The following is an 11492-nucleotide window of genomic DNA, read 5'->3' on the forward strand; positions in this document are numbered from 1 at the left end:
GATAAACGAGCGAAAAGTTATACTAAAACGAAAATCGGATCAGAAATCGCGATCAGAAAATAACCGCGGAAAATTCGACAAAAAAGAAAAACGACGAACAGAATTTTTTTTTAAAAAAAAACTGCATGGAAAATGAGGCGGCGGCGAACCTTGAAAGACGCGTGGCTCCGGCTGCGGCGGCGGCGGCGGCCTGGGGCTAGGATTAGGGTTCGGTTCGGTGGGCTGGCTCTCTCCCCCGGGCGCTATATAAAGGCCCCCGGCCGGTGGTGTCCAGGCCGAATACGGCCCGTAGTCGGTTCGCGTTTTTTTTATAAATCCGCCCGGAAGAGAAAATAAAAAGAAATACTAAACGGACTCCGAAAATCACGAAATAAATTTTGCCGGGTTCCTAAAATCAAGCCCGATAAGGTGAACATTTATCTGGGCCCAAACTACAACTTTGAAAAACGCGCATTTTTCCTAAATTCAAATAAAAATACTGAAAAACTCCGAAATAAAACTTATTTGATTTTTTTATTAAATCCTCAATATTTCTATATTTTGGGAAAGTCATTTTATTTCCTCTCTCATATTTTTGTAATAGAAATAATTGATGATAAAATAAATAAAACCAAATGATCCTGTTTACATAATTTGAGAAAACTCAAATATGTAAATAACGAAATCCCCAACTCTCTCCGTGGGTCCTTGAGTTGCTTAGGATTTTCTAGGATCAAAACCAAAAGCAAAATAAAATATGGTATGCATGATGACCTAATGTATAACATTCCAAATTGAAAATTTGGGATGTTACAAACCTACCCCCCTTAAGATGAATCTCGCCCTCGAGATTCGGGTTGGCTAGAAAATAGGTGAGGGTGGTCTTTGAGCAAATCTTCCTCCCGCTCCCAGGTGGCTTCATCTTTCGTGTGGTGGCTCCACTAAACTTTGCAAAACTTGATAACCTTGCTGCGAGTGACTCGACTGGCAAACTCGAGGATCTTGACTGGTTTCTCCTCATAGGTCAAATTGTTATCCAACTGAATTGCTTCCAATGGTACTGTGTCTCTCAAAGGTATGTCAGACATCTCCGCGTGACACTTCTTCAACTGAGAAACGTGAAACACATCATACACTTCGGCCAATCCTTCTGGTAATTCCAACTTATAGGCCACTTCTCCCATACGCTCCAAAACTCGATATGGTCCTACAAATCGTGGCGCTAACTTCCCCTTAACTCCAAAACGCTTAATCCCTCGAAGTGGGGATACTCGAAGATAAACTCTGTCTCCAACTTCGTAAACTGTCTCCTTGCGTTTAGAATCTGCGTAGCTCTTCTGCCTGGACTGGGCTACCTTGAGCCTATCGCGAATCAACTTCACCTTCCGTTCAGACTCCTTAATCAAATCTGGTCCAAACAACTGGCGGTCTCCAACTTCGTCCCATGACAACGGTGTCCTGCACCTCCTTCCGTACAAAGCTTCGAAAGGGGCCATCTTCAAACTGGTCTGATAGCTATTATTGTAAGAAAACTCCGCATATGGCAAATTATCGTCCCAACTAGATCCATAATCTAGCGCACAAGCTCTCAGCATATCCTCCAAAATCTGATTGACTCTCTTAGTCTGTCCATCTGTCTGCGGATGAAAATCTGTACTAAATTCTAGCCTAGTACCCAAAGTCTCATGCAACTGCTTCCAGAACTTTGAGGTAAACTGGGTTCCTCTATCTGATACGATGCTCCTCGGAACTCCATGCAAACATACGATTCTGGTCATGTATATCTTTGCCAACTTAGCACTGGTGTAAGTGGTCTTTACTGGGATGAAATGAGCTACCTTATTCAATCGATCAACTACAACCCAAATCGAGTCATAGCCTGAACGAGTCCTTGGTAATCCCGTGATAAAATCCATGCCTAACTTATCCCACTTCCATTCGGGTATCGGCAATGGTTGCAACAATCCTGCTGGCTTCTGATGCTCTGCCTTTACTCTCTGACATACGTCACAAACTCCTACATACTCCGCAATATCCTTCTTCATTCCGGTCCACCAGAAAATATCCTTTAAATCCAAATACATCTTGGTGTTTCCTGGGTGAATCGAATACGGTGAATCATGTGCCTCTTGCAGAATCAACTTCCTGATTTCCGGGTTGTTGGGCACGTAAATGCGGTCTTCAAACCATAGGGTGTCGTGCTCATCCTCACGAAATCCTTTAGCTTTTCCTTTGCTCAGTTTCTCCTTTATAGCGGCAATCTCTTTGTCAGTTCTCTGAGCTTCTCTGATTCTATCCATCAAAGTTGAATGAATTCCCAATGCTGCTACATAGCCTCTCGGAACTATTTCTAAACATAGTTCACGAAGATTTCCTGCTAACTCCTTGGGTATTTCTCCCGTCATTAGTGTATTGACATGACTCTTACGGCTCAATGCATCTGCTACTACATTAGCCTTCCCGGGATGATAATGCAATTTCATATCATAATCCTTGATGAGCTCCAACCATCTCCTTTGTCTGAGATTCAACTCCTTCTGCGTGAAAATGTACTTCAAACTCTTATGATCCGTGTACACCTCACAATGATTTCCAATGAGGAAATGTTTCCATGTCTTCAACGCATGCACTACGGCTGCTAACTCCAAATCATGCGTGGCATAATTTAATTCGTGGGGCTTCAGTTGTCGTGAAGCATATGAAACAACTCTTCCTTCCTGCATAAGCACTGCTCCAAGTCCTCGACATGAAGCGTCGCAATACACCTCATAATCCTTGGTTTGATCAGGCAAAATCAACACTGGTGAGGTAACCAAACGTTTCTTCAACTCCTGGAAACTTGCCTCACACTCCTCAGTCCATTTGAACTTAGTATCTTTCTTCAACAACTCCGTCATAGGTTTTGCAATCTTTGAGAAATTCTCAATAAATCTCCGGTAGTATCCTGCGAGTCCAAGAAAACTCCGGATCTCTCCAACTGTAGTTGGGGCTTCCCACTTGGTCACAGTTTCAACTTTAGCGGGATCTACTGCTATACCTTCTCCAGATATAACGTGTCCGAGGAATCCTACTTCCTTCAACCAAAATTCACATTTGCTGAACTTGGCATATAATTGGTGTTCTCTGAGCTTTCCAAGTGCCAAGCGCAATGCTCCTTATGTTCCTCTTCGTTCTTCGAATATACCAGGATATCATCAATGAACACTACGACGAACTTATCCAAAAACTCCATAAACACTTTGTTCATCATGTTCATAAAATAGGCAGGCGCGTTAGTCAGTCCAAATGACATAACGGTATACTCATACAGCCCATACCTGGTGGTAAAAGCTGTCTTAGGAATATCTTGTTCTCGAATCTTCAACTGGTGGTATCCTGATCGGAAATCGACCTTGGAAAATACTTTGGCTCCTTGCAATCGATCAAACAGATCGTTGATCATTGGTAGTGGATACTTGTTCTTGATCGTTACTTCGTTCAATCCTCGATAATCAACAACCATCCTTAACGATCCATCCTTCTTCTCCACTAAAAGTACTGGTGATCACCAAGGCGAAGAACTTGGGCGAATATATCCCTTATCCATTAACTCCTTAATCTGCTTCTTAATTTCCACCAAATCTTTTGCTGGCATCCTATATGGTCTCTTTGATATTGGCCCAGTGCCTAGCAAAAGCTCAATCAAAAACTCAATGTCTCTATCCGGTGGCATGCCGGGCAACTCTTTGGGAAATACATCAGGAAAATCCTTTACCACTGGTACTTCCTCCTGCACAACTCCTGTTAGGCAATTTACTTGTGTCCCGTTTGGCGCATGCCGGGATACATACTTGATCCTTCTCCCTTCTGGTGTGGTAAGCAAAATTGACTTACTAGCACACTCAATATTCCCTTCATACTTTGATAACCAATCCATGCCTAATATCACATCCAATCCTTGTGATTCCAATACTATTAGGTCTGAGGGAAAAACATAGTTACCAATCCTTAATGGTAACCGATCACACCATAGACTTGCCACATACTCTGCTCCGGGCGAGGTTACTAACATGGGTGACCTAAGGGCTTGGGTTGGTAGGTTATACTTATCCACAAATCCCCTTGACATGTATGAATGCGATGCACCAGTATCAAAAAGAACGAGTGCAGTAAATGTCTTAACCAAAAACTTACCTATTACTGCATCGGGCTGAGCTTCAACCTCCTCCACATTAACGTGGTTCACCTGTCCCCTGTTGAAAGGGTTTGGCTTCTTTCCAGAACTTCCATTGCCGTTTTGGCCTTCAGGGCATTCATTTGCAAAGTGTCCGGTCTTCTGACACTTAAAGCAAGTGACGTGGCTCAAATCTTTCTTGGCTAGGGTTGATGGGGTGCTGCGGTTCTGTCCATTGCTTCCTCCATTCCCATTACCATTCTTGGTGCCATTGTGATCGTGCGAGCTACCTACTACATGGGTATGCTGAAAATGTCCTCCTGGTCTAGGGGTAAAACGAGGCTTCTGCTGAGCTCCTGAATTATACTTTCCTTGTCCATACTTCCTCTTGCGGTTCTCCATTTGTTGTCGCTTCCCTTCAATCATAAGAGCACGATCTACCAACTCCTGGTAGTTGTTGAAGGTGGCTACCATCAACTGCATGCTCAACTCATCATTCAATCCTTTCAGGAATTTCTCCTGCTTAGCTGCATCTGTAGCAACGTCATCTGGGGCATAACGTGCTAGCTTACTAAACTCCTCCACATACTGGCCAACTGTCCGTCCTCCTTGGCGCAAGTTACGAAACTCACGCTTCTTCGTGGCCATTGCTCCTGCTGAAACATGGGCAGTACGAAAAGCCTGCTGAAACTGGTCCCATGTGACAGTGTCGACTGGGAAAGTGGCTGTGAAATTCTCCCACCAAGATGTTGCGGGTCCTTCTAACTGATGTGCGGCAAACTTAACCTTCTCCATATCAGTGCATCCTGCTGTGGTCAACTCCCTAGCTATCTTGCGAAGCCAATCATCTGCTACTATCGGCTCGGTGCTACTGGAAAACACTGGCGGATTCAGCCTAAGAAAACGGGCTAAGTGGTCAACAGGTGGTGGTGGTGGATTGTTGTTGTTGTTCCCCTGATTCTGATTCTGAACTAGCAACTGCATCAAGGTGTTCTGCTGGTGGATCAACTGGGTGAGCTCCGGCGGAAAGGCAAATCCGGGGTCACGTCTCGGAGGCATCTGAGGGTTTTAGAAAAGATGAGATATAAGAATAGAGGGGGTCTAAAGGGAAAACACTACCCATATGCACATGAGGCAAAAGCACACAATTCACTTCAATCAATCAAACAAAGGCATACAATCGATCTAGCTATCGCAAAAGTGCTCGGACTACTATATTTACATGGTAGTCTACTACTACAGATGAGGTGGTCTACTAGAAATATTCTACGGTTGTAGACTCCATAATATCCGCTCCTGCGTCATCAACATAGTCTTCATCACTACTATCTTGTTCCGAGTCGGTGGCGTCAATGATGATGTAGTCCTCCGGGCTAATCTCCTTGGGTTCTTCGTCTTCATCTACTGGTGTCGGGCCTCCCATAAATATTCCAATCTTCCTGATCAGATCGTCATTCTTCTCCACCAATACTTCAATTTCTTCTTCATAACCTTCGCGTGTAGCCTTGAGTTCTTCCTCCAGTTCCTTGATTCTAGTCTTAGCCTCCTTCAGATCTATCATGTCGGCGCACATCTGATTCTCCTGGCGTCGAATGTGCTGGTTTAACTCCTGAATAAAAGCTGCAATTGATCTATCCTTCCTGGTGTTGATCATCTCCCAGTGTTCATCTCGGCGTCCGCAAATCTGGTAGATAGTATCCTTAAGATCCTTGCGGTAGACTTCTCCAATGCGTCCCATGGCGATATGAGCTGCCATACTCTTTCCTAGACTCCAAGTTGGGGCATCAAAAGAAAACTTTATGGGCTCAGTGACTGGCATGAACGTCCTTCCTGGAACTTGAACTTGAATCATCCAGCGCTCTTCTTCAGGTAAAGTGGTGTTGTAGGTTCCCGTGAAGCTTGGTATTCCTATGTTCAGATATCTAGTGACTTCCTTCAAGTGGCGTCCAAAGGGTGTATCTTCATCTGGTTGGGTGAACCTGTTCCTTGCATCCGCCATCCTAAAGAGTAGAAAAGATGAGAAGTCAGAAGAGAAGAGAGTGATCTAGGTCTTTAGCTTAGTGGTCATGTCCTATAGTCAGCGTGTGCTCTGATACCATCTCTGTAGCGACCAGACCTCAAACAGTCTGATCTCTGTGCTCCGGTGTCATCCCTGGATCAGTAATGCTGACACCACACAGTACTCGGAGGATTTATAATAGAGTAGCAATCACACACTTATTACATCGTGTCTCAAAAGAGAACTTATTACAATAAATATGGCTTAAGGCCATCTAATAACGATAACAACGGAAGGCTTGGAAGAAAAGTGAGTCCATCAACTCCAACGGCATCACTGAGTATAGAACCACGACCTAAAACTCCTCAATCGTCGTCTGAAAAGTCTGCAACATTAACGTTGCAGCCCGAAAACGGGTCAGCACATGGAATATGCTGGCAAGGTAACACATAGAGAGTAATGAAATGCAACAGCTATACTATATGCATATTTGGCTGGTGGAAAGCTCTATGGTTACAGTTTTTGCGTAAAGCCAATTTTTCCCTACTTCAAAGGAATAAAATTAATTACTATCATGGTGGTTGTTAAACATTGAGAATGGTTGACAGCATTCTCAATCCCAATTAAGTAACATCATTAAAATCCCACAAACTTAATTTAGGGTAACATGTTGAGATTCACATGAAAATCCAGGTACTAGATACTCAAGATGTCCATAACCGGGGACACGGCTAACCATGATTAGTTTATACACTCTGCAGAGGTTTGCGCACTTTTCCCCACAAGACTCGATCGCCTCCGTTTGGTTTCTCGCACTACAGGGTGTTTGAGAAACGGATGACCGAGACATAGTCTTTCAGAAGCGTTTGCACCTTACGATGGGTAGACCGTACCACCTACAACCCCTACATCTGCTAGTCTACCACTGTAAGAGTTCACACGACTTAGTCAACTATGCTAGAGCCCATAATAGCTTGTGGCTGCACACGGAAGTTTCTAGTATGAATAATCTCATGATCCCTTTGGGCCTGGGTGGCGGTCCAAAAGAAAAACAGGCAAGTCCTGGATACCCCAGGTGCCTCAATCCACCCAGATGTGTGTTATGTGGCCACCTTAGATAAACCTTTAATTATAAATCTCACAACTGTCATGGATATCACTCACCCAATCCACGTCTACGAGCATAGCATGGCATACTAAGCAAACGTAGAAGTAACTCCCAAAGGTTTGGTAATAAACAGGTAATAGGTACTACCTCATCTACTTCCCATCCCACAATTTAATTAGATCCTAATCATGCAATGTGTGAGGGTTGATCTAATGCAATAAAGTTGGGTTGTAGAAAAGGTATGATCAAAGTGTTACTTGCCTTGCTGATGATCCGCGTAACCTAGAGATTCGAAGTAACAGGCGGCGCACTCCGGGTATTCTATCACAGACAAACAACAAGCATACAATAAGTACTCATCTAATGCACAGGTAAAACTCAAATAGAAGATCTAACCAGAAGGTTCAACTTAAGAACTCCGGTTGGCAAAAAGAATCAAATCGAACGAAGCAAAAGAAATCAAACGGCGAAAGAAAACAACTTCGTTCTAGTAATCTGGATCTAGGTCAAATTTTACTGTAGCAAAAACTTGTTTAAGTTAATTATTCGGAAAGAGGGTTTCGAGACGAAACTCCAGGCGCTTGAATCGCCTGATTCCGATAGACGAGCGAAAAGTTATACTAAAACGAAAATCGGATCAGAAATCGCGATCAGAAAATAACCGCGGAAAATCCGACGAAAAAGAAAAACGACGAACAGAATTTTTTTAAAAAAAAACTGCACGGAAAATGAGGCAGCGGCGAACCTCGAAAGACGCGCGCTCCGGCGGCGGCGGCGGCGGCCTGGGGCTAGGGTTAGGGTTCGGTTCGGTGGGCTGGCTCTCTCCCCCGGGCGCTATATAAAGGCCCCCAGCCGGCGGTGTCCAGGCCGAATACGGCCCGTAGTCGGTTCGCGTTTTTTTTTATAAATCCGTCCGGAAGAAAAAATAAAAAGAAATACTAAACGAACTCCGAAAATCACGAAATAAATTTTGTCGGGTTCCTAAAATCAAGCCCGATAAAGTGAACATTTATCTGGGCCCAAACTACAACTTTGAAAAACGCGCATTTTTCCTAAATTCAAATAAAAATACCGAAAAACTCCGAAATAAAACTTATTTGATTTTTTTATTAAATCCTCAATATTTCTATATTTTGGGAAAGTCATTTTATTCCCTCTCTCATATTTTTGTAATAGAAATAATTGATGATAAAATAAATAAAACCAAATGATCCTGTTTACATAATTTGAGAAAACTCAAATATGTAAATAACGAAATCCCCAACTCTCTCCGTGGGCCCTTGAGTTGCTTAGGATTTTCTAGGATCAAAACCAAAAGCAAAATAAAATATGATATGCATGATGACGTAATGTATAACATTCTAAATTGAAAATTTGGGATGTTACGGAAACTATTCCACATTTTCTTAAGTGTGTGCCAAATTCGTGACTCAAGTATTCTCCCCCATGATCTGATCGCAAGAACTTGATTTTCCTGTCACGTTGATTCTCAACCTCACTCTGAAATTCCTTGAACTTTTCGAAGGTCTCAGACTTGTGTTTCATTAAGTAGACATACCCATATCTACTCAAGTCATCAGTGAGGGTGAGAACATAACGATAGCCACCGCGAGCCTCAACACTCATTGGACGGCACACATCAGTATGTATGATTTCCAATAAGTTGGTTGCTCGCTCCATTGTTCCTGAGAATAGAGTCCTGGTCATCTTACCCATGAGGCATGGTTCGCACGTGTCAAATGATTCGTAATCAAGAGACTCTAAAAGTCCATCTGCATGGAACTTCTTCATGCGTTTGACACCTATGTGACCAAGGCGGCAGTGCCACAAGTATGTGGGACTATCATTATCAACCTTACATCTTTTGGTATTCACACTATGAATATGTGTAGCATTACGCTCGAGGTTCATTAAGAATAAACCATTCACCATCGGAGCATGACCATAGAACATATCTCTCATATAAATAGAACAACCATTATTCTCAGATTTAAATGAGTAGCCATCTCATATTAAATGAGATCCTGATACAATGTTCATGCTCAAAGCTGGCACTAAATAACAATTATTGAGGTTTAAAACTAACCCCGTAGGTAAATGTAGAGGTAGCGTGCCGACGGCGATCACATCGACCTTGGAACCATTCCCGACGCGCATCGTCACCTCGTCCTTCGCCAGTCTCCGTTTATTCCGTAGCTCCTTTCGTGATGCCGGCCTTCTTGTCCGCTAAGTATTTGGGACAGTTCCGCTTCCAGTGACCACTTCCCTTGCAATAAAAACACTCAGTCTCGGGCTTGGGTCCATTCTTTGGCTTCTTCCCAGCAGCTTGCTTACCGGGCGCGGCAACTCCCTTGCCGTCCTTCTTGAAGTTCTTCTTACCCTTGCCTTTCTTGAACTTAGTGGTTTTATTCACCATCAACACTTGATGTTCCTTTTTGACTTCTACCTCTGCTGATTTCAGCATTGCAAATACTTCAGGAATGGTCTTTTCCATCCCCTGCATATTGAAGTTCATCACAAAGCTCTTGTAGCTCGGTGGAAGCGACTGAAGGATTCTGTCAATGACCGCGTCATCCGGGAGATTAACTCCCAGCTGAGTCAAGCGGTTATGCAACCCAGACATTTTGAGTATGTGCTCACTGACAGAACTATTTTCCTCCATCTTACAGCTGAAGAACTTATCGGAGACTTCATATCTCTCGACCCGGGCATGAACTTGAAAAACCATTTTCAGCTCTTCGAACATCTCATATGCTCCGTGTCTCTCAAAACGCTTTTGGAGCCCCGGTTCTAAGCTGTAAAGCATGCCGCACTGAACGAGGGAGTAATCATCAGCACGTGTCTGCCAAGCGTTCATGACGTCTTGGTTCTGTGGGACGGGTGCGTCACCTAGCGGTGCTTCTAGGACATAATCTTTCTTGGCAGCTATGAGGATGATCCTCAGGTTCCGGACCTAGTCCGTATAGTTGCTGCCATCGTCTTTCAGCTTGGTTTTCTCTAGGAACGCGTTGAAGTTGAGGACAACGTGGGCCATTTGATCTACAAGACATATTGTAAAGATTTTAGACTAAGTTCATGATAATTAAGTTCATCTAATCAAATTATTAAATGAACTCCCACTCAGATAGACATCCCTCCAGTCATCTAAGTATAACATGATCCGAGTTAACTAGGCCGTGTCCGATCATCACGTGAGACGGACTAGTCAACATCGGTGAACATCTTCATGTTGATCGTATCTTCTATACGACTCATGCTCGACCTTTCAGTCTTCTATGTTCCGAGGCCATGTCTGTACATGCTAGGCTCGTCAAGTCAACCTAAGTGTATTGCGTGTGTAAATCTGTCTTACACCCGTTGTATTCGAACGTTAGAATCTATCACACCCGATCATCACGTGGTTCTTTGAAACAATGAACCTTCGCAACGGTGCATAGTTAGGGGGAACACTTTCTTGAAATTATTACGAGGGATCATCTTTTTTGAGCTACCGTCGTTCTAAGCAAATAAGATGTAAAACATGATAAACATCACATGCAATCAAATAGTGACATGATATGGCCAATATCATTTGCTCCTTTGATCTCCATCTTTGGGGCTCCATGATCATCCTTTTCACCGGCATGACACCATGATCTCCATCATCGTGTCTTCTTGAAGTTGTCTCGTCATCTATTACTTCTACTACTATGGCTAACGCTTTAGCAATAAAGTAAAGTAATTACATGACGTTTACGTTGACACGCAGGTCATAAATAAATAAAGACAACTCCTATGGCTCCTGCCGGTTGTCATACTCATCGACATGCAAGTCGTGATTCCTATTACAAGAACATGATCAATCTCATACATCACATATATCATTCATCATTCATCACAACCTTTGGCCATATCACATCACAAAACACTTGCTGCAAAAACAACTTAGACGTCCTCTAATTGTTGTTGCAAGTTTTTACGTGGCTGCTATAGGTTTCTAGCAAGAACGTTTCTTACCTACGCCAAAACCACAACGTGAATTGCCAATTTCTATTTACCCTTCATAAGGACCCTGTTCATCGAATCCGATCCGACTAAAGTGGGAGAGACAGACACCCGCCAGCCACCTTATGCAACTAGTGCATGTCAGTCGGTGGAACCGGTCTCACGTAAGCGTACGTGTAAGGTTGGTCTGGGCCGCTTCATCCCACGATGCCGCCGAATCAAGATAAGACTAGTAACGACAAGCAAATTGACAATATCAACGCCCACAA

Source organism: Triticum urartu, chromosome 5 (assembly GCF_003073215.2).
Source record: "Triticum urartu cultivar G1812 chromosome 5, Tu2.1, whole genome shotgun sequence".
In the NCBI taxonomy this organism is placed as follows: domain Eukaryota; kingdom Viridiplantae; phylum Streptophyta; class Magnoliopsida; order Poales; family Poaceae; genus Triticum; species Triticum urartu.